Below are 21,183 nucleotides of genomic sequence, written 5' to 3' on the forward strand. Positions count from 1 at the left end.
GTATGGAGAATAAAAGAAGTAAAATTAGTACAAGCAAAGAGTGCACTTCTCGCTGAAAGAGTTGAAGAAACGAAGTGACGAAAATCATTATAACTGTTTATCAAATTACCGCATTAAAACAGTGCATTCTCCGGCGAAGTAAGTGCCTTCACTGTTTGGTGAAAGATATTATATGGCACATGTCAAATTTTACTGTATATAAATGAATTTACTGAGTAATTCATTTTTTGATGTGAAAGAATCCGCCAACCCATCAATCCACCGGTAAGTAATAAGCTTCGGACAGTCTGACAATTCTCTCTGCAACTCCAGTGCGGCTCTGGCCAACCACATTTTCATTCCTTCCACTGGTGTGTATGGATGCTTCTGAACTCTAAATTAATAAACTCCAAGTTTGATAGCAACAGAGTTGAGCTAAAAGATAAACGTTACTGCCACTTCCATCACGGCCAGAAACAACAGTGTTTTACGTCACTTGGCCCCGGCCTTTAACCTTTTCTGAGTGGTAACTGCAGAAATAGCACCCTAACTTGTTTAAACCCATTGATGTTAATTCTCTGAATTGGTTTTTTCCTGGACAGCTCCCTCGACCATCTGAAATTTGTAACGCTTTAGTGTTTTTATTTAGCACCGACAACTTAAATGCTAGCACTTTTCCCTGCTCTCTGCATTGTCTCTCTGATTTCCGATCTTGGAGTGCCCTTGATGACTCGCAACAGCCTTAAGCGTAACAACGTACAAGTCATTACTTCATCAGTATATGACCAGTCGTGAAAAACCCTGTGTCATTCTAGCAAAGTGGTATTTTCTCTTATTTCATCTTATTCTTAAACGTATTTTAAAACATAATCGGAGTAACCAAAAAATCTAATTTTACATTTTGAATTTATAAATAATAATGCAAATAGTCATTAAAATTTGAACAAATACGAGACTGCATTCAGATGGCTTCCTAAGACACATAGATAAAGGTATAAAGATCTATTCAATGATTTGTAAATAATTAAATCTGACAATTTACTATAGAAATTCGTTTCTACAGTCCAGTGGAAGGAAGCAGGAAAGGTTCTGCAACTTTTAGAAACTTTCTACTGGAGAGCAGATGTATAAGTGGTCTGCCTGTGACTGGGAGAGAGTGAGTGACAGCGCGTAATGAGACACGCTCCAATACATTTCTGCAGAATAAAGGAAAACTATCCGAAAAGTAGATGAAATGTCATTTTCTCCGGGAGGCGCCACGTGATACGCTCCTCACTGTGAAAATCAATCACAATCACTGGAATATCATACTACTGACAACTGCCTGTCGAAACTTCAATTTTATAACCAAAAACTGACTGTGTTACCATACAACAGGAAACAACCCGAAATAACATTGATTCACCAGATATTTGCTTGGTGACCACGAGTACGTTCCGAAAATTAACGGAATGCAGACAAGTATCTAGAGGAAAGGCATCCTGCGTCTCGTGAGGCGCTGAATTCTGCTATTCCAGTAAAAACGAATTACTCTATCGTATTACATTTTGTAACAAAAATAATGTGCCGTAATCAGTCCTGTAACTAGAGGGAAAACGAAACGTACACCAACAGACGAAGGGTGCACGTAAGTTGCCTTTGTCCGGATGCACTGGTGACAGTTACTCCGTAGGACCTGACATCATACGTAGCTACTGTGATTCAGTTCGCTCTTATATTTTTCCCCACGTGTCGAGACTGTATGAGATCGTTGCTCGTGGTCTTCCAAAATGTGAGGTTTTCCTTACTGCGCACATGTAGCCATCTTTCTACAGTGTTTTTTTTTTCTTTCATCGATTTTCCGCGAATAGCTCCATGTGGTGAATCTGCAGATTCCTTTCCTGTGCCGTTCACTTCGTCTCATTGTATCATGTACATGGTATATCGCCAATTATTTCTTGTTTATATTCGAGTTCTCTCATTTCATCTGTTGTGCTTCATTCCTCTCTCGGTAGCAAACCGAAAATGTTGAAATATATTCTATCATTTCGTAGCTCCTTCAGGTCACTGTTTTCCACATAAATGTTTTCCCATCGGTTCTGCTGACAACCACAATACTTATCTTACCAGTCCATTTAATATAGAATAACTTTCAGCAACACGATATCTGAGACGTTCTAATTCTCTTTTTTTACAGCTTGTCTACAGACCATAAGTCTCACTCATGCAATGCTATGTTCCAAGCGTACTTTCTCAGACATTTATTTTTCAAATTATGGCATAATTGACTTATTTGGGTGAAGAAACCTACCTTTGCCTGTGCCTCTATACTAATTTTCACCTTGTTTCTTCTTTGATTCGTTATTTAGCTTCCAAGGTACGCAAATTCCTTCTCTTCGTATACTGAATGGTCCCGTTGTCACCACTCACATAGCAAAAGTTCCTCGATACTACATTAATCTATATATATTTCAGTGACGAATAAAATGTTCAATGCGTACATCAGATGCTGAACGTGCTCCTTTTGAAAGAGTTATTTTGCTTTACTGTCTCCTGAGGATGCTGAAATACAAAGAGTATTTTTATTCGTGAAGCTCTGGGTACTCTGGGTAAACGCTCTAATCTCTGTTGTACGCTTTTCTACAATCTGTTTGCCTATAGTTAGTACCATGAGAACATCCTTTAGCTATAAGTCTGGCGTTTTTGAAACTAATGTTAAATCATTGCTTATACTCACTGTGTTGTTATTTATTTGTACGTATTTTTGCATTTTTGCACGAAGCTATTGGCACCAGATTCAGTAAATCCGATCAAGTTCGGTGTCGATAGCAATGATATTCGTGCGTTTGACACTGGTATCATTTCATCCTGAATTTGATGCTCACTTCTGAAACTTTCATACACTTGCTATATTGCTTAATCCGTACACAGAATGAATAATGGAGGAGAATGTCTGCATTGCTGACTCATAATCCGAGAATTTCCCCTTCTTTCTGGCATTTTAACACTTAGTGTTAGATTCGCCTGCATGGTACATACTCATAAGACGACACATTATGACCACTGCTCATCATCACGTTGGATGCTGCTTGGTGGTGTTGCGGGCACGGGAAATGGTAAAAAAGTAAGAGGAGCAGACACGGAAGGAAGATCAATATTATGCTGTGGGAGACATTCTCCTGCTGTTGCAAGGAATATGTGATAGTAATCGAAGACACGTTGACAGCTGCGAACCACATGTAACTCTTCCTTCTTGAAGTTGTCATCTTTCAGCAAAACAATTACCCCTTTCTCGGAAACAGAACCGTGCTACAGTGGTTTGAAGAGCATTATAGTGAACTCACATTGATGTCTCGGTGACCAAATTCGCCTTATATAAATCCTATGGAAACGACCTGGGTCGCAATTGGACGCCAACACCGGGTGCGCAAATCAGTGCCGGCTATTTATGCAAATTACATGACCTCTGGGTGGATATCTACTGCCATATGCTTCCACAAACTCACCAACAAACTGTCGGATCCTGATACGTAAAAACAGCGATGTATTTCGTTCCAAAGACGGACATACAATCTATTGAGCAGGTGGTCGTAATGTTTTTCCTCATCAGTCTACATTAACGTAAATGTATTACCGTGTTGTCCTCGGAGAGTATACACTGGTGAATTCTAGGAACAGCATATTGCAATAGCATTTCTACGTTAGATAGATGATTTTTATAAAATACCATTTATATCGCGTTTTGTGTTTCGTGTTTCACTTTAGTCACTTGTTGTAACTGTCTTGTAAAGAAAATTTTTATTCCAGTTTCAGCCTGACACCATACTGTTTTGATACGTATCAGGCTATCGATGGACAGGCGCGTCGTATATACCAGTCCTATCTTCATTTATAGTAGTCTCTGCCTAAATATACTTTCCATCTCTTAGTAAACTACTTAACAATTCTAATGAATAACGACGGTGATTGACAGAAGAAGCCGTTGAAACGTCCCCTTAGAAAAATTTATGAATGACTGTGCTGGTAAACCTCTTACGTTATATTATTTTCAAACAGCTGAGCAGAACTGAATGTACTCAGGCATTTGGCTTGTGACCAGAGCACTGGAGGAACCTTTTTTTGTAGGAGAACACAGTGGGAAGTCTAACTCCGCCGAAAAACTTGGGCTGTTGGTATAACACCTTTAAAAAGTTGAACGGTAACAGTAAGCTTGGACCTCTTTGTAGTATGTGAGACGCCGACGCCCAACCGTGTGACGCCAAACCAACCAAATGTTTAAAGAAACCTAAAGAGTAAAGATAGCCCTTCTGGTTCATATAAATAATCTAGGAGTGGGAGAAGAGTGTGTGACTGTGCGTAGAGACAAAATAAATTGGTTAAAATGGCTATAAGCACAATGGGACTTAATTTCTTAGGTCATCAGTCCCCTAGAACTTAGAAATCCTTAAACCTAACCAACCTAAGGACAGCACACACATCCATGACCGAAGCAGGATTCCAACCTGCGACCGTAGAGGTCAAGAGGTTCCAGACTGTAGCGCCTAGAACCGTTCGGCCTCTCCGGCAGACTGCGTAGGAACATCTAATCATATTGGCCAGTAGACGAAAGACGGAAAAGTGTAGGAATAAGGCATAGACATTCTTGGAGCCCCAAGACTGACAAATTTTCTAACTGGTTAAGCATCTGAAATCCTATTAAGGATCGGAGGACATCATCTTGTAAGACAACATCCTACTGTCAGCGCCCACAAGAAATAGTGTTCTTCCAAAGACTACCTAGATCGAGGTTTTCCTTGGCGGAAGCGCTCTAGAGATAGTCAGTAGTCACCTAGACTTCGCTTCTGGACAACACGTCTGCTTTCGACACTGGACATCTGGAACGAGAGGCTCTCAACGGCCTGAGGCTGAACTTAGACTTCGGAAGAGGTGAGCTAATGGTACTGAGCCGGAAACTTATTTTGCACGCACTGTAGCCGCCACTTGCAGCCCAGAAATCGGGTGAGGCAGAGCTGCAACAACGAAGTGTACTGCAGGGAAAGGCGAAGCTTATGGAACACTGTACAGTAATTCCAATTTTAATTTTGGACACTTTTTTGTTGTTATTATTTCAACGTTCTTTCAACTCCAGCAACAGATGCCCTCGCAAACACTTGTGTAGTATTATTTAACTTTTAACTTTTTGCACAAACCAATGTCGATCACAATTCGATCTCCACAGACAGAAGTATTTGGTTCAGATACACGTTAAGTTTGAATTACCATGCCTTATCCTTTATCAAATACTGCCAATGTTTTAGTTTGCTTATTTCAGGATTGTTTCCTGTGAGGTGCCATTACTTACATAAGATTTTAAATACAGATGCATTCCTTCAGAATTTAAGAAACAAGTGACAGTTACATATCTAGATAAATAAAATGTCCAATTGCAGTATGCAATAAGAAAACCTCATTTTCCCTTACACCACATTATGTGAGGAGGCTACCCTCTGGCCTAGAAAGTTGTAAGAGGCCTCTTCATAGGCAAAGTCAAACAAGCAGAAAATAATCAAACTGCCTGAAGAGAGAGGGAGTAACTACTGCAAACCCAGGTGTCTAAGACTGGTTAATATTACCGATGTCTCACATGGAGAAGAAATACTGTTTTGCTTACATATATATCATAGGCCAGCACGGTTCAGAGATTGTCTTTGACGCATGGGAATGGTATAGATCTGCGGAGTGAAGTACGAAGTTACTTTTCGAATCAGAGAACATTTCCGTTGAAGATATAACCGTGGTCAATGCAATTCGAATACTGGTAGAACAGACTTCGGCGTGGAACATGCCGAGGACTACTTCTGGTCAAGGTACAAAACAGAACACTTAGAAACTACATCTGGACATGCGAGACAGAGATGGTATGCTGCAGTTTACGGAAAATCATTGCACTCAGTAGGCTTCATCCACTTGAGGGCTCAACATGGTGAGATTCTGCAACGTTGTTCTTGTTGCGGTCTTCAGTCCTGAGACTGGTTTGATGCAGCTCTCCATGCTACCCTATCCTGTGCAAGCTTCTTCATCTCCCAGTACCTACTGCGACCTACATCCTTCTGAATCTGCTTAGTGTATTCATCTCTTGGTATCCCTCTACGATTTTTACCCTCCAATACCAAATGGGTGATCCCTTGATGCCTCAGAACATGTCCTACCAACCGACCTCTTCCTCTGGTCAAGTTGTGCCACAAACTTCTCTTCTCCCCCATCCTATTCAATATTTCCTCATTAGTTATGTGATCTACCCATCTAATCTTCAGCATTCTTCTGTAGCACCACATTTCGAAAGCTTCTATTCTCTTCTTGACCATGCTATTTATCATCCATGTTTCACTTCCATACATGGCTACACTCCATACAAATACTTTCAGAAACGACTTCCTGACACTTAAATCTAAACTCGATGTTAACAAATTTCTCATCTTCAGAAACGCTTTCCTTGCCATTACCTGTCTACATTTTATATCCTCTCTACTTCGACCATCATCAGTGATTTTGCTCCCCAAATAGCAAAACTCCTTTACTACTTTAAGTGTCTCATTTCCTAATCTAATTCCCTCAGCATCACTCGACTTAATTCGACTACATTCCATTATCCTCGTTTTGCTTTTGTTGATATTCATCTTATATCCTCCTTTCAAGACACTGTCCATTCCATTCAACTGCTCTTCCCAGTCCTTTGCTGTCTCTGACAGTATTACAATGTCATCGGCAAACCTCAGAGTTTTTATTTCTTCTCCATGGATTTTAATACCTACTCCGAATTTTTCTTTTGTTTCCTATACTGCTTGCTCAATATACAGATTGAATAACATCGGAGAGAGGCTACAACCCTGTCTCACTCCCTTCCCAACCACTGCTTCCCTTTCATGTCCCTCGACCCCTCTAACTGGCATCTGGTTTCTGTACAAATTGTAAATAGCCTTTCACTCCCTGTATTTTACCCCTGCCACCTTCAGAATTTGAAAGAGAGTATTCCTGTCAACATTGTCAAAAGCTTTCTCTAAGTCTACAAATGCTAGGATTGTAGGTTCGCCTTTCCTTAATCTTTCTTCTAAGGTGTTTCCAGTGTTTCTACGGAATCCAAACAGATCTTCCCCGAGGTCGGCTTCTACTAGTTGTTCCATTCGTCTGTAAAGAACTCGTTTTAGTATTTTGCAGCTGTGGCTTATTAAACTGATTGTTCGCTAATTTTCACATCTGTCAACACCTGCTTTCTTTGGGATTGGAATTATTATATTCTTCTTGAAGTCTGAGGGTATTTCGCCTGTTTCATACATTTTGCTCACCAGATGGTAGAGTTTTATCAGGACTGGCTCTCCCAAGGCCGTCAGTAGTTCTAATGGAATGTTGTCTACTCCAGGGGCCTTGTTTCCACTCAGGTCTTTCAGTGCTCTTTCAAACTCTTCACGCAATATTATATCTCCCATTTCATCTTCATCTACATCCTCTTCCATTTCCATAATATTGTCCTCAAGTACATCGCCCTTGTATAGACCCTCTATATAATCCTTCCACCTTTCTGCTTTTCCTTCTTTGCTTAGAACTGGGTTTCCATCTGAGCTCTTGATGTTCATACAAGTGGTTTTCTTATCTCCAAAGGTCTCTTTAATTTTCCTGGAGGCAGTATCTATCTTACCCCTAGTGAGATAAGCCTCTACGTCCTTACATTTGCCCTCTAGCCACCCCTGCTTAGCCATTTTGCACTTCCTGTCGATCTCATTTTTGAGACGCTTGTATTCCTTTTTGCCTGCTTCATTTACTGCATTTTTATATTTTCTCCTTTCATCAATTAAGTTCAATATTTCTTCTGTTACCCAAGGATTTCTACTAGCCCTCGTCGTTTTACCTACTTGATCCTCTGCTGCCTTCACTACTTCATCCCTCAGAGCTACCCATTCTTCTTCTACTGTATATCTTTCCCCCATTTCTGTCAATTGTTCCCTTATGCTCTCCCTGAAACGCTGTACAACCTCTGGTTTAATCAGTTTATCCAGGTCCCATCTCCTTAATTTCCCACATTTTTGCAGGTTCTTCAGTTTTAATCTACAGGTCATAACCAATAGATTGTGGTCAGAGTCCACATCTGCCCTGGAAATGTCTTACAGTTTAAAACCTGGTTCCTAAATCTCTTTCTTACCATTATATGATCTATCTGATACCTTTTAGTATCTCCAGGTTTCTTCCATGTATACAACATTCTTTCATGATTCTTAAACCAAGTGTTAGCTATGATTAAGTTGTGTTCTGTGCAAAATTCTACCAGGCGGCTTCCTCTTTCATTTCTTAGCCCAAATCCATATTCACCTACTATGTTTCCTTCCCTCCCTTTTCCTACACTCGAATTACAGTCACCCATGACTATTAAATTTTCGTCACCCTTCACTATCTGAATAATTTCTTTTATTTCATCATACATTTCTTCAATTTCTTCGTCATCTGCAGAGCTAGTTGGCATATAAACTTGTACTACTGTAGTAGGTGTGGGCTGCGTGTCTATCTTGGCTACAATAATGCGGTCACTATGCTGTTTGTAGTAGCTTACCCGCATTCCTATTTTCCTATTTATTATTAAACCGACTAGTGCATTACCCCTATTTGATTTTGTGTTTATAACCCTGTAGTCACCTGACCAGAAGTCTTGTTCCTCCTGCCACCGAACTTCACTAATTCCCACTATATCTAACTTTAACCTATCCATTTCCCTTTTTAAATTTTCTAACCTACCTGCCCGATTAAGGGATCTGACATTCCACGCTCCGATCCGTAGAACGACAGTTTTCTTTCTCCTGATAACGACATCCTCTTGAGTAGTCCCCTCCCGGAGATTCGAATGGGGGAATATTTTACCTCCGGAATATTTTACCCAAGAGGACACCATCATCATTTAATCATACAGTAAAGCTGATGCCCTCGGGATAAATTACGGCCGTAGTTTCCCCTTGCTTTCAGCCGTTCGCAGTACCAGCACAGCAAAGCCGTTTTGGTTACTGTTGCAAGGCCAGATCAGTCAACCATCCAGACTCTTGCCCTTGCAACTACTGGAAAGGCTGCTGCCCCTCTTCAGGAACCACACGTTTGTTTGGCCTCTCAACAGATACCCCTCCGTTGTGGTTGCAACTACGGTACGGCTATCTGTATCGCTGAGGCACGCAAGCCTCCCCACCAACGGCAAGGTCCTTGGCTCATGGGGGGAGGGGGGGGGAGGCAACGTAGGCAAGCAGATATCGGGAATTAACGCCCATCTGTATGTACGGTGTTAGGAATAGCTTCGCTTCAGAATCCATTATTTCCCCCAGCCCTCAATCGAAAATGCTAGTTTCATGCTGAGTTCTTCGCTCTCCTGACTATTTCAGGCAGTCACTGATCAAAAATGGCTCTGAGCACTATGGGATATAACTGCTGTGGTCATCAGTCCCCTAGAACTTAGAACTACTTAAACATAACTAACCTAAGGACATCACACACATCCATGCCCGAGGCAGGATTCGAACCTGCGACCGTAGCTGTCGCGTGGTTCCGGACTGCATGCCTAGAACCGCTAGACCACTGCGGCCGGCAGTCACTGATCACCTTGGAATTACTTCCAGGGCTGTTCATGTATAAATTACGGCGTTTTACCATTCACCCAAATTATCTATTCTTTGCCGAGGTACTCACGTACATGTGCCTTAACTGATAGTTTCCTTATTCTCTGCATTGCTTTTAATCGAACCTGTCCTGTAATAACTTATCATTCATGTATAACAGCAGGAGGCTTTATAATAATCAGCGATTAATGTGAAGAACTGTTTCATTTCAGAGATTCACTGTTAGTTACCTGTTGGTGATACAATTAACATCAACTGCACGTGAGTCCATGGAGAGTCATCCATTCATTGGGTAGTACAAGTGATGTGGATCATCAACAAGGATATTTCAAAGGTTTAGCCAGAACGTCAAAACTGGTACCATCATCACGCTCGACTTCTTAACAATTTTTCATCATATGGCTTGAACAGACTACATAGTACTTCGTCAAAGAACCACTGAACAGGCTTCATGGGCTGTGAGCAAACTCCTGTTCATTAAATGTTGACGACACAGAAAACATAGAATGAAATCATTCTCTGGGAAAAAAAACAGTGTCATCCGGAGAGTCACTGAAATATATTAACATAAAACTGTTAAGCACCTCAATTAAGTTTCGTACTAAGAAGCAATGCAACAAAAATATCAAAATTTGTGTATACGAGTGCACAGCAAAAAATCCTACATCCGCAAGATTCCTTGTGATAAAGTAAACGTGATTGGGAATAAGTACATAAAATACCTAAGTGGACATTTAGCTGAAACCTATATGTCTTGAAAAAAGTTAGTTACCTGAAAGAAACGATTAGTGTGGAGATGACATACATTGCACTGATTCATTCTACCTTACGTTATAGGGAAAAGCATTGATAGGGTATTTAGAATGCAGAAAACAAGTGTATGAATGACAACTAACCTCAATCGAAGATAATCACGTATGCCAGTATTTAAACAATTCAGATACTAACACTAGCAAGTATAAACTTATGTGAACTTCTATGATTATCAAAATTCAAATACGTTCATAATGTTGAAGGTATAAAGACACAACACAACCATGATACAAGGAAACAGATACTCTTCATCAACCAGACATTACACCATAAAGCTCAAGTGAAAGCCATCTTATATAGGTCCAAAAGCCCTAGGAAAATCCCTTTAAGAAACCTCTCATATCCATTTTATTTCAAAACATTTTCTAAACTACAAATGACTTCATATCCACTGCGCTGTAAGACTACTTGTAGTATAATACTATATGTCAAAGGACAAGTACCTAACGCAAACTGCCCTCCGTTGTGGCCTAGCGATTCTAGGCGCTACAGTCTGGAACCGCGCGACCGCTACGTCGCAGGTTCGAATCCTGCCTCGGGCACGGATGTGTGGGATGTCCTTAGGTTAGTTAGGTTTAAGTAGTTCTAAGTTCTAGGGGACTGATGACCTCAGATGTTAAGTCCCATAGTGCTCAGAACAATTAGAACCTAACGGAAACTTCAAGATATGTCCTCCAAAGAGAGAGAGAGAACCATTAAAACTACCCTGGCAGGTAACGTTAGAACATTCTTACAACGCTATAGGCACAGTTTATTGATGTGTATAATAATAATTTCTAAATTCCACCCATTACACATTTGTATAGGTTTCTAAGGTTGTGATTCTACTAGATCCATAATTTTACATTACATTTTGTTCCAATAAACATTATGTTATACTATGAAATGTATTCAGATCATCTGACGACGACTTGCTAAAAAATCGAACCGGAGTTACGGAACCACTCTTGTGAAATTATGGGAGGAAACTTAATAATAATAACAATAATGGAAAAAATTCAGCACTATGATATTTCTGCACTATGATATTTCGCAAAATAAGTACAAGCAAATGTAACTGGTAAAGTGCCGATCGTCGACCCTCCTTGAAGGAGTGAAATTTTTGGTGTGTTTACCGTGCCCAGCGGCTGCCGGGATGCCCCTGTGAAACGGATACCAGGGAGCGAGACGCCACGCGCAACAGCGCTGCCCTGCGGGCTTGCGTTGTGTTGTTTACTAGGCGCCTGTAAGGCGAGCCCGGGCGCTAACAAGTGCGGCGTGTCTGGCAGGGGACCAGGAACTCCGACACCTCACTGCGACGCGCTCCGTACGAGAAGAGGGTGGGAGAGGATTTGTTACGTTGTTAACCTGGCTAGCAACTGAGTTGAGTGCGAGGGACGGTTTTATTGAGGGGTCGCAGCGTCTGCTACGTGCGAAGTCGTTTCCTCGAAGTGTAGCCACCAAGTCTTCTGCGACACTTTCGTTTTATTAAAAGTTGGCTCTTGAAAAATGTTGAACAGTTTCCTTAGACATGCCACCAACCGTGATGTAAATTATGAATGACTTACGAAAGTAGTTGCGAAGGAAAACTCATATGCAGTACACCTCATTCAAAATCGAAATCGCCCTTTACATTCTTCGTATCTCAAGTGAGGCATTGGCTGCGAGGATTTTTGTTGCCACTCACTATCATAGAGACATGCATCGCAACAACTGTAGTTTTCAGGAAGATAATCTGCCCGAGTACACAACGCATTCCTTTTACAAACTGCTTTAGGATACGGAACACACAGCTGTGAGATGGAATGGTAGACCCAAACGGGTAACAACAAAAGCGTCATTCACAGCTGAAACAGCATGCAGGTTAATGAGTCAGTGAGGCGACGGTGACGAATTAATGCAATGAGATCTTGTTACAATTCTGTCGATTATTCCTTATGAATGGAAGAAGCTTGTACTGTTAAGTTAATGAATTAAACAAATGAAAAGACAAGCAAAATTCTTAATCTTCGGTTTAAATCAGTTGCTAGCTGCGTCAACAAAGTTTACCTTTTAGAAACAACTGAATGAACAGCTTGGTAAAAACACCTGCGCTTAAAATTAGCAGGGTTAAACAAGATACAACAGTAATACGACGTCTAAGTAAGGCCCTGTATGAAGCTAGAGTGGCGTTGCAGTCAGATGAAAAAAATGTTCAAATGTGTGTGAAATATTATGGGACGTAACTGCTAAGGTCATCAGTCCCTAAGCTTACACACTACTTAATTTCCAGGCTCTCAAAATTAACCCAAAATAAGACGGGCATTAGAGGCTCTGCCACAATACCAATGAAACAAGCGGAATAGTAATTTAAACTTGTAAACTCTGCAACGATGCAGGGTTTCCCACTGATATCCTGTTTTGGTTTTACACTCCTTCAGTAAGTTAGTTAAGCAATGAACTTTTTTTTTTCATTTTCATTTCTCAGATTCCGACTACACATTCTGTGGCCTTCAGCCTCATAGCACAGAATTCAGAAATAGTTTAAATAAAATTCCCCTAAGAAAATCTATTATTTCAGTACTTTTTAATGTCTATTCTGAAAGTAATGAGCTAAATAGTTATATTGGAAATACATCCTATTAAAAGTTATGAACAATGACGTATATTGTGCAATACATATAAATCAAAATTCGAGTGAGCTAATTGATCGAATTAAGCTATAAGACTGCATCCAAAAGAAAGCCTAAATTTTACTGATTCCAGCAAAGTGTTTAAATTAACGTAAAGTCTATTAGTTAAATAGATATTAAGACGTGAAATCTGTAGCGTGTATGACTTTCAGTGCCAATTGTGACCAAACTACTGAAAAATTCCGAGATCTGTTTTGATACTACGTAAAATGACTGCATTCTCAACTTCGTAAGTGCATTAACTAAGAATTAAGTAAATTTGAATAAGAAAAAAATATTGTTCAAAAGGGTTGCCATGGTTATAAGTCGGGAATTCCCACTGCGGATGCATACGTTAGTTCTGCGTATTTAACTTGATACAACTCGCTAATGCTATTTAAGTAATAAACCCCAATAGTTAACTTCAAAACCAATCACAAAGGATCATTTTAACCCTGAGAAATTATAAACTGTAATATATTAACAGAAATAGTCAAATATTCAAGCACTCGACTCTATGAGGTCCGAGCTGGAGCAGTTCTCAGTTAGTTCTCGGTCAGATTCTCATGGAGCAAAAGTGCGGCAAGTCGGTGCCGGAATGTGAAGTGATAATACTTGAAACAGAAGCTTAACGTTTCCGGTCGGTACAAAAAAAGTGTAATTATATTCGGCTTTGAACATTTAACGCGTATTGTGGACCTTGTTAAAGACTGGAAGTTTTTGACCTACCTAATGTGACGATTATTAAGTGTAAGAGGCTTGGTCACATCAATATTGTGTGTGTGAGTGATATCAAATAAATCACAGTGTAGTTGTCATAAGTGTTCAACAATGAATACGGTCTTGACTTTTCATTTTGGAAAACATAATCTAGGCTCCTGGCTTATTAACTGCAGTGTGATTTAGGTGAGACGGTGAGACCGAGAAGACAATATTGAATAAGCAAAGCAAGGTAGGTCAGGAACACTGCGCGCTATCTACTGGGTGAGGAAATGTTTCATTACATCCAGTTGTGACGTGAACTTTAAGTGGCACTAGTACAAGGATTCAGCCTGGCATGTTAAAGCTCCCTTGGATATAGTAAATTTCACAACAGGCGCAGTTTTTCACCTGTTGTGGTACAACGTCTTGAGGCCAAACACACAATAACTGCAGCCAATTTAACGACCGCTAAGTTCATATAAAGGGTCGAAGTCTTAATTCATTGAGGGGCAGTACAACAAGACACCAACAGTCCAAGGGCATGTGGCAGGGGATGGTTGCAAATCCACGTTCCAGTTTGTCGCTCGTAAGCATACTCTCCAAGACACAGCCCGGCAGGCACAAACAGCGGACGCGGCTCAGTTACCGCCGCGTTCCTTGCATAAATATCCGCTGGCACGCCAAAAGCGCGCGCCTGCCCAACAGACACGCGGTTTCACCAATTAACAACTCAATGCTCCGTGGCCACTTGTTTCACGTCGCAGTCTTTCCTTCGAACCCATACTGGTTGGTGTTACGGCGTAAAGTCAAACGTCGGGACGCCAATCGCGAACGAGAGAGAAGAGAGGGCTGTTACGAAGGCCTCAGTCAATTGCACGCTCACCGACCCCTCTCCAGGACAACAACGCGACAGCAGCGGCCTATATGCGAAGTGGACATAAGCACCGCACCCGCCTGGTCGCGGCCGAGGCTGGTTGCTTTCGAAATAAAATAAAATATCTTAAAGTGTACGGCTGTTGATAAAGTTTATTGAATAGAAAGGCAAGTGCCAGCCGATGTCCCCTAGCCATAATGGACCAACAGAGAAGTCGAAGAGAAGCTTCAAGACAAGCGACCTCAACAGAAGCGTTAATTCCATTACTTCGTTCGTATTAGGATTGTTCACGCTGTAGAACATTGTTTATTTTGCATGTCACCCTTTGCTTGCAACACATGTATATACCTATCAAAGTTAAGTATTGTCATTTACTTTTTCGTAATAAAAATGCTGTCTAGCTGTCTGGGAAAATAGCTTTCCTAGACCCCCATCTTTGAAGATTAAGCAGGATTTAACATTCGGCGAATAGGTTGGGATAAGGACAGGCCCATTGCTTTCGCATCAAAACTCAGTCTAACGGTTCACAAGTAGGGAAGGAGGCTTTGGCTTATGTGTATGGTGTCACCAAATTGCACCACTATTTGTATGGCAGAAAATTCTACTTAGTAACGGATCACAAGCCATTGAAGTCCTTCTTTCATCCGATGAAGCCGTTCCTGTACCAACTGCCCAAAAATTGCAATGATGGGTTTTGCTGTTGTCTCAATACCTGTTCGATATTTCCTATCGTCCGACAGCTCAACATGGTAATGCGGACGCACTTTCACGCCTCCCGATTGGCTCTGATACAGACTTTGACATTTCTGCTGCATCTTGTTGTTACATCGATGCTCAGGATTTGGAATTGCTTCAACAATTTCCTCTGAACTCTAGGAAAATCGCACAGGCCACGGAATCTGTTTCAGATTTGAACATTTTGCTACAATGCATTCGCACATCTTGGACTCGCTCATTGCATAGCATATGGAACTCTGTAGTGCGCCGATACGTTGCACGTCGGCGTAGCCTGGCTACACAGAAAAGTGGGATTCTTGTTCAAAATCACAGTGAACAGTCACGAGTGTTGATCACGAAAACTTTGCACAAATAAATGTTGCTGTTACTTTAACATGGACGAAACAGTTAGCGTCTCGACACTGTACTTAGCAGGGTACGGGCAGCCAAATACAACAGATGACGTGACAGTATCACACATGTGCGGAAAATCAGTCCGCATCGCCACAAAAATTCTCTGCTTGGTCTAACCCGCAGTCAACGTGTGCACCTAGATTTTGCGGGACCTGTTTGAAAGACTCTTTGGCTGATTGCGGTAGACTCTTATAGCAAATTTCCTTTTGCTATGTCAATGAACTCGACAACGTCACGTGGCACAGTTCAGACGTTGTCCACTATTTTTGGCCTCGACGGTTTGCCCGAAGTCATAGTGTCGGACGACGTTCCTCAGTTCATATCAGATGAATTTGAAACATTCTGTGAACTCAATGGCATACAGCTTCTAACTAGTACACCGTTACATCAACAGTCAAATGGCGAAGCGGTACGTTTAATCAGAACATTCAAGCAACAGATGGTCAAATTCCGCTCAGCACACATCAGGGATCAAGCACTGCAACTGTCCCTCGGCTCCTATCATTTGCCTCCACGAGATGGACCATCGCCGGTGGAACTGCTTCACGGCATCCGCCATCTGACACTGCTCCACCTGCTTCACCCTCCTCAATATCCGGTGCCGAAGGAAGGCCACTAGTATTGCTTCGCGGCGCCTGATATTGTGTTCCTTAGTCTTCTTAGAGGCAGCAGACGGTGGGCGCATGTCGAGATACTTCGTCCACTTGGGGCATGCATATACCTTTTTTCTGGACCAGACCGATTACAGCGCCGACATAACAAATTAGCCACTTTCACGAAGGCGGTGATCCTTCTGTCTCTCTTCTCCCAGATTCACGGATCCCGAGGACAGCGTGCCAACAACACCCGCCTGAGGATATAAACATGACAACGTGGGACGACCACATGGAGACGAAGCTTTTGCCTCCTCATCTGCCTCCTCTCTTCCTACCGATGGAGCTGGACCCCCAACACAGCAGCAGCCGATGTCTTCTAATATTGTTATGGGCCTCAGGAGCTTGATGCGTATCATTCTGGTCGTTTTCTGCCAGAGTGAAGGCCGGATGGCGGTATACGAGTGGGGTCTTTCCCGCAGCCACAGCTCCCAGTCCATCACAGAATCCTCGCTCCTGCCTCCGCCGCCATTGTCGTGCTCTCAATACAACGACGGTCCATCGCTCTGGGGGGAGGAATATTACGGCGAAACGTCAAGCGCCGGCACGCCAGACGGGAACGAGAGACCAGATAGGGCTGTGGAGAAGACGTTAGCCAGTTGCACGTTCATCGAGTCCTCTCCAGGATGACAACGAGAGAGCAGCGGCCTCTATGCTAAGAGGACATAAACGTCCGCACCCGACCGGACGCTGCCCAGTTGAAGAGAAGCTTCAAGACTAGAGTTCAAATATTCAAATGTGTGTGAAATCTTGTGGGGCTTATCTGCTAAGGTCATCAGTCCCTACTTAACCTAAATTATCCTAAGGTTAAACACACACACCCATGCCCGAAGGAGGTCTCGAACCCCCACTGGGAGCATCCGCACTGTCCATGACTGCAGCGCCTTAGATCGTTCGGCAAGACTAGAGTCATAAATAGAAGCGTCAGCTCCATTATTTCACTTGTAATAGGATTGTTCATACTGAACAACACTGTTTATTTTGCATGCCGCCGTTGCTTGCGACACGTCTAAGTAATTCTCAAAGTTAAGGGTTGTCATTTCATTTTTGTAATAAAACTCATTAATACGCTTGATTTGCTGTCCAGTAAACCGAGAAAGCAGGTTACCCAGACACCCCAACTTTGACGACTAGGCAGGTTTTGTCGCTTGGAGCTCAACTTCCAATCAGCGACATTACGTTGTCGCGCAGCAGATGCACGCTCCAGCAAAGATGGCCGCAGCACCCCACAATCGACACTCGAAAGGTCGAAGCAATCCGTGCGTCTCACTGCCATTTTGGTTTCTGCTTGTGTCTATTTTTAGAGGAGAGAAACGTATGCGACTGGAGTGGTGAAGGATTTTCAGGACAGTAATTTGAATGTCTGTGAACCTCTCGCCGCCTGTACTTACTACCACTAAACGTACTTTCATAATTTCAATTTAATAACTTAGTATTAGCCATTAGTTACCATTCACAGGAACTAAATCTCAAGTGGTGATTTCACTTGTGAGGTTCGTTAACCTACTCGCTGCTGAGAATGTCTCAGCAACGCGCTTGGTGCCCGTGTCATTTCCGGCTGTGTAAGCCATTACTGTCCTTTCTCTGTCAGTTAAAATCGTCCGCGGACTGGACTTGATCTTTTCCTGTTGTCACCTTCTTCTTTGTGGTCATGATGAGTTTGAATTCTGGAAGGCGTGCGTCTGCGGTGCGGCACGCTACATTTTACTCCCCTGCCAGTGTCCAGCAATGTTCATTTGTCTAGCTAAAGGATTTAGTAGAAAATAATAGACCACTACTGTCTATTGCAGGTCGCAACATACATAGAACTGTCCGGTAAATGGGATGTGGCTAGCTAATGAAATAAAAGTTTTAACTTGGCAATGTAAATTTTCAGGTGTGTTTTTACGATAAAGCTCAAAGTTAATACTGCCAAGTCTGTACTAAGTGGCAACATAATGTAAAGTTCACACACTTACCACAATCACACACGTAGCCAGTTTATGGTATTTACACCCGTTACCGAAGTTAATTGAGTTCACCGGATCGTTTAGTTATGAAAATGCTCGCTCAAATGTTGTGCACTCTGCTCTACACGTAATACCTGTTCCAGTCTTAGATCGCACAGCACGCAACACGGTTTTAACTAACAGTTAAAAGCAATACTTTTGATATTCCGTCCGAAATTCCACACGACTTCCACTATACCGTTCACTTAAATACACTTTCTACTACTTCGCGAACTCGTAATTAGCAATTTTCCGCGATTTTAAAGTACTTTCGTCGGAGCTGCTTTCAATGACATGTTACTAGTTCGAACCCTCAGACTCGACCTCCCTAGATCCAACCAAAAGCTTTGTTCCCAGCATACATTGGCGCAAGCCTGCATTTTTCTGATTAGCTGATATCACAAACAGCAAACCAGGTTGCAGTATTATCCCGCGCTAACCCGCGCTTTACTTCAGTGACCAATCATAGTAAAGCATTTCTTCCTATGGCAATTGCTAAATAAATACATTTAGAACAGTATCAAATATAGAATTACTCCTTCTGAAATTACCGATTTATTAGTACCATAAACTGACTGCACATTTAATTTTAGTAAATCCCCTGTATAGTTTACCTGGCACATCGTGAATAAACAAAACTTTTTTTCATTTACTTCTGTTCTTCTTCACTCATACAACACTCACACTGCTAATTACTACACATATGAAACAATTATAATAAAGCAAATACATAAAATATTAATCAAACATAACTTTACAACATTATTTTGACTACAACTGCTAGCACTGTCTGTCAACTGCTGACCTCTGCCGCCTACTAGTGCAACTACGTGCAGCTCTGTAACTCAGGTCCATATCAGCTGGTGACATTTGTCGATGACTCATGCCTATAACGATATCGTCCTAACAAGTGAAAGGGGCGATGTGAAAGCGCTACGCCTCACGTCCGAAACATGAAGAACGATATTCTCGGCCTCGAGATCCTGGAAGGCCGGGATCGAAAGTAGCCGCAGTGTCTTCATCAGAAGAAGAAGAGTTTGTTGTCATCCTCACTGTGACTATTCATACTTAATCTTTCTATTCACGCATTTAGTAAGCTATACAACTTCAGATTACTTCGCAACAAGCCTATATAATGCATCCAAAACGAGCGAAATGATTTTTAAAGGTTTTTATGCCATCTGTTGACAATATTAATGAAGTTTTTGTAGCTATTAACTTCATGAAGTGCCTAGGTAACGTGATAAATTTATTTATCGTGTGCTTACATCGTGATGCATACATATTGATTAGCTTAGCGCCCACTGCTTCCTTCGCGTGGTCTGTATGGACTGGAAAGACTTTTTTGTTTTCCTTTAATCAAATTTTTGTGTTACTCACAGATTGACACCTTCTAAACTTTTCTAATTAAGGCCACGGTAATATGGTCTTTTCCGAATGTTCATATGACCAAAATGTGATTGTAGTGGCCTTAGTCCAAAGTTTTTGTCCATCATTCCTTTAGCGTTTTTGCCGAGATTTTTCCTTAGAATTATTCATCCCATAACACATATGCTTTTATTTCTAATATCAATTCTCCTGCAATTAGCTTCTAATTGTTTCAGGGAAATAAATATTTTCCTCAAACTTTTCATTCGCCATTTAACATTCTAAGACGTCAGAATTACCAAAATTTCCTATTATGCTGCCCTAGGGCACGCCTGACGATACCCTTGTCCCTGATGACAACTCGGCGTAGAGGACAACGTACTTGGTCCTATCATTTAAGAAGTCTTAGAGCTATTCACATATCTCTGCACTTGTTCCCAATGAAAAAGAATAATTTATATTAAAGAATATTATGCTATAGGACTCGTTTAAGCAGAAATTTTTCGAAATTCCACCCCTAAGGCTGTGGAAAAGAGGATGAAAGGCTGTTAGAAGGTATGTCAATATTAAGACAGTTTTAAAGCTAGAACTACGAAAATTAGTTTTCGGTTTCCAGTTAAAAAGTAAGAATATACGTGTTTCAGGTTATTCGTGCGAGTGGACTTATCGATGGTTATTGCGATCGTCTATCTTTGAACACAGAATTGTATGGCGTCTCGGGCAGGTCTTGAGAGTGTACGGGCGGGGAAGGCGATTTAAGCATCGCAGCTGGCGACTGCAGTGAGTAAGAACAGCTTCCTTCGTGGCTGCAGGGTTGTGACAACACCGACAATCGTCTAGACCGGTGACTGTGTGTGAAGCGGACCGGCAGATTTTTAGCTACGTGGTATTAATATTAAAGCATCACTGGTTATATGAAATGGTCTACAGAATGAAAGGCAGCGTGGATTCATTAAACTTCCACGGGGAATGTGGAATGGTTGCCGCCGAGAAAAGATTGCATGTTGAGTAATTTCTGCGTTTTAAACACCCCTGTTGTCGAAGGTGGTTCACGAGGCTGCTCAGAGTTTCGTAGTTGCCGTCTTTGGGATTACATTTGATTCAAATTCAATTTCGAGTGGATAAGTTCCTGTGTCGATAAGTTGCAAAATAGAAAATTATACTATAGGTTAGCTATCCCGATAGTGATAGTTTCTTCTGGGTATGGTCAATAAGTCCCACTGTGTGCTAACTAGAAATTTGTGATTTTCCAGGATTTGCCGTCTGGATTGTATACAGTTAAACAGTAAATGTTTTAAGCATGATTTAATTGTATCCTTCATCTGTTTTAGTACTAGCCACTGTTATGTGGATTATCATTACTGCTGTTTTGAGGACCTTGCTGGCCCGCATCTAACCCTCGTTTACGTGATGTCGCTAGAGTGGATAAGCTCGTGGAAGGCT

The sequence above is a fragment of the Schistocerca gregaria genome, chromosome 1, assembly GCF_023897955.1.
Source record: "Schistocerca gregaria isolate iqSchGreg1 chromosome 1, iqSchGreg1.2, whole genome shotgun sequence".
NCBI classification, from domain to species: Eukaryota; Metazoa; Arthropoda; class Insecta; order Orthoptera; family Acrididae; genus Schistocerca; species Schistocerca gregaria.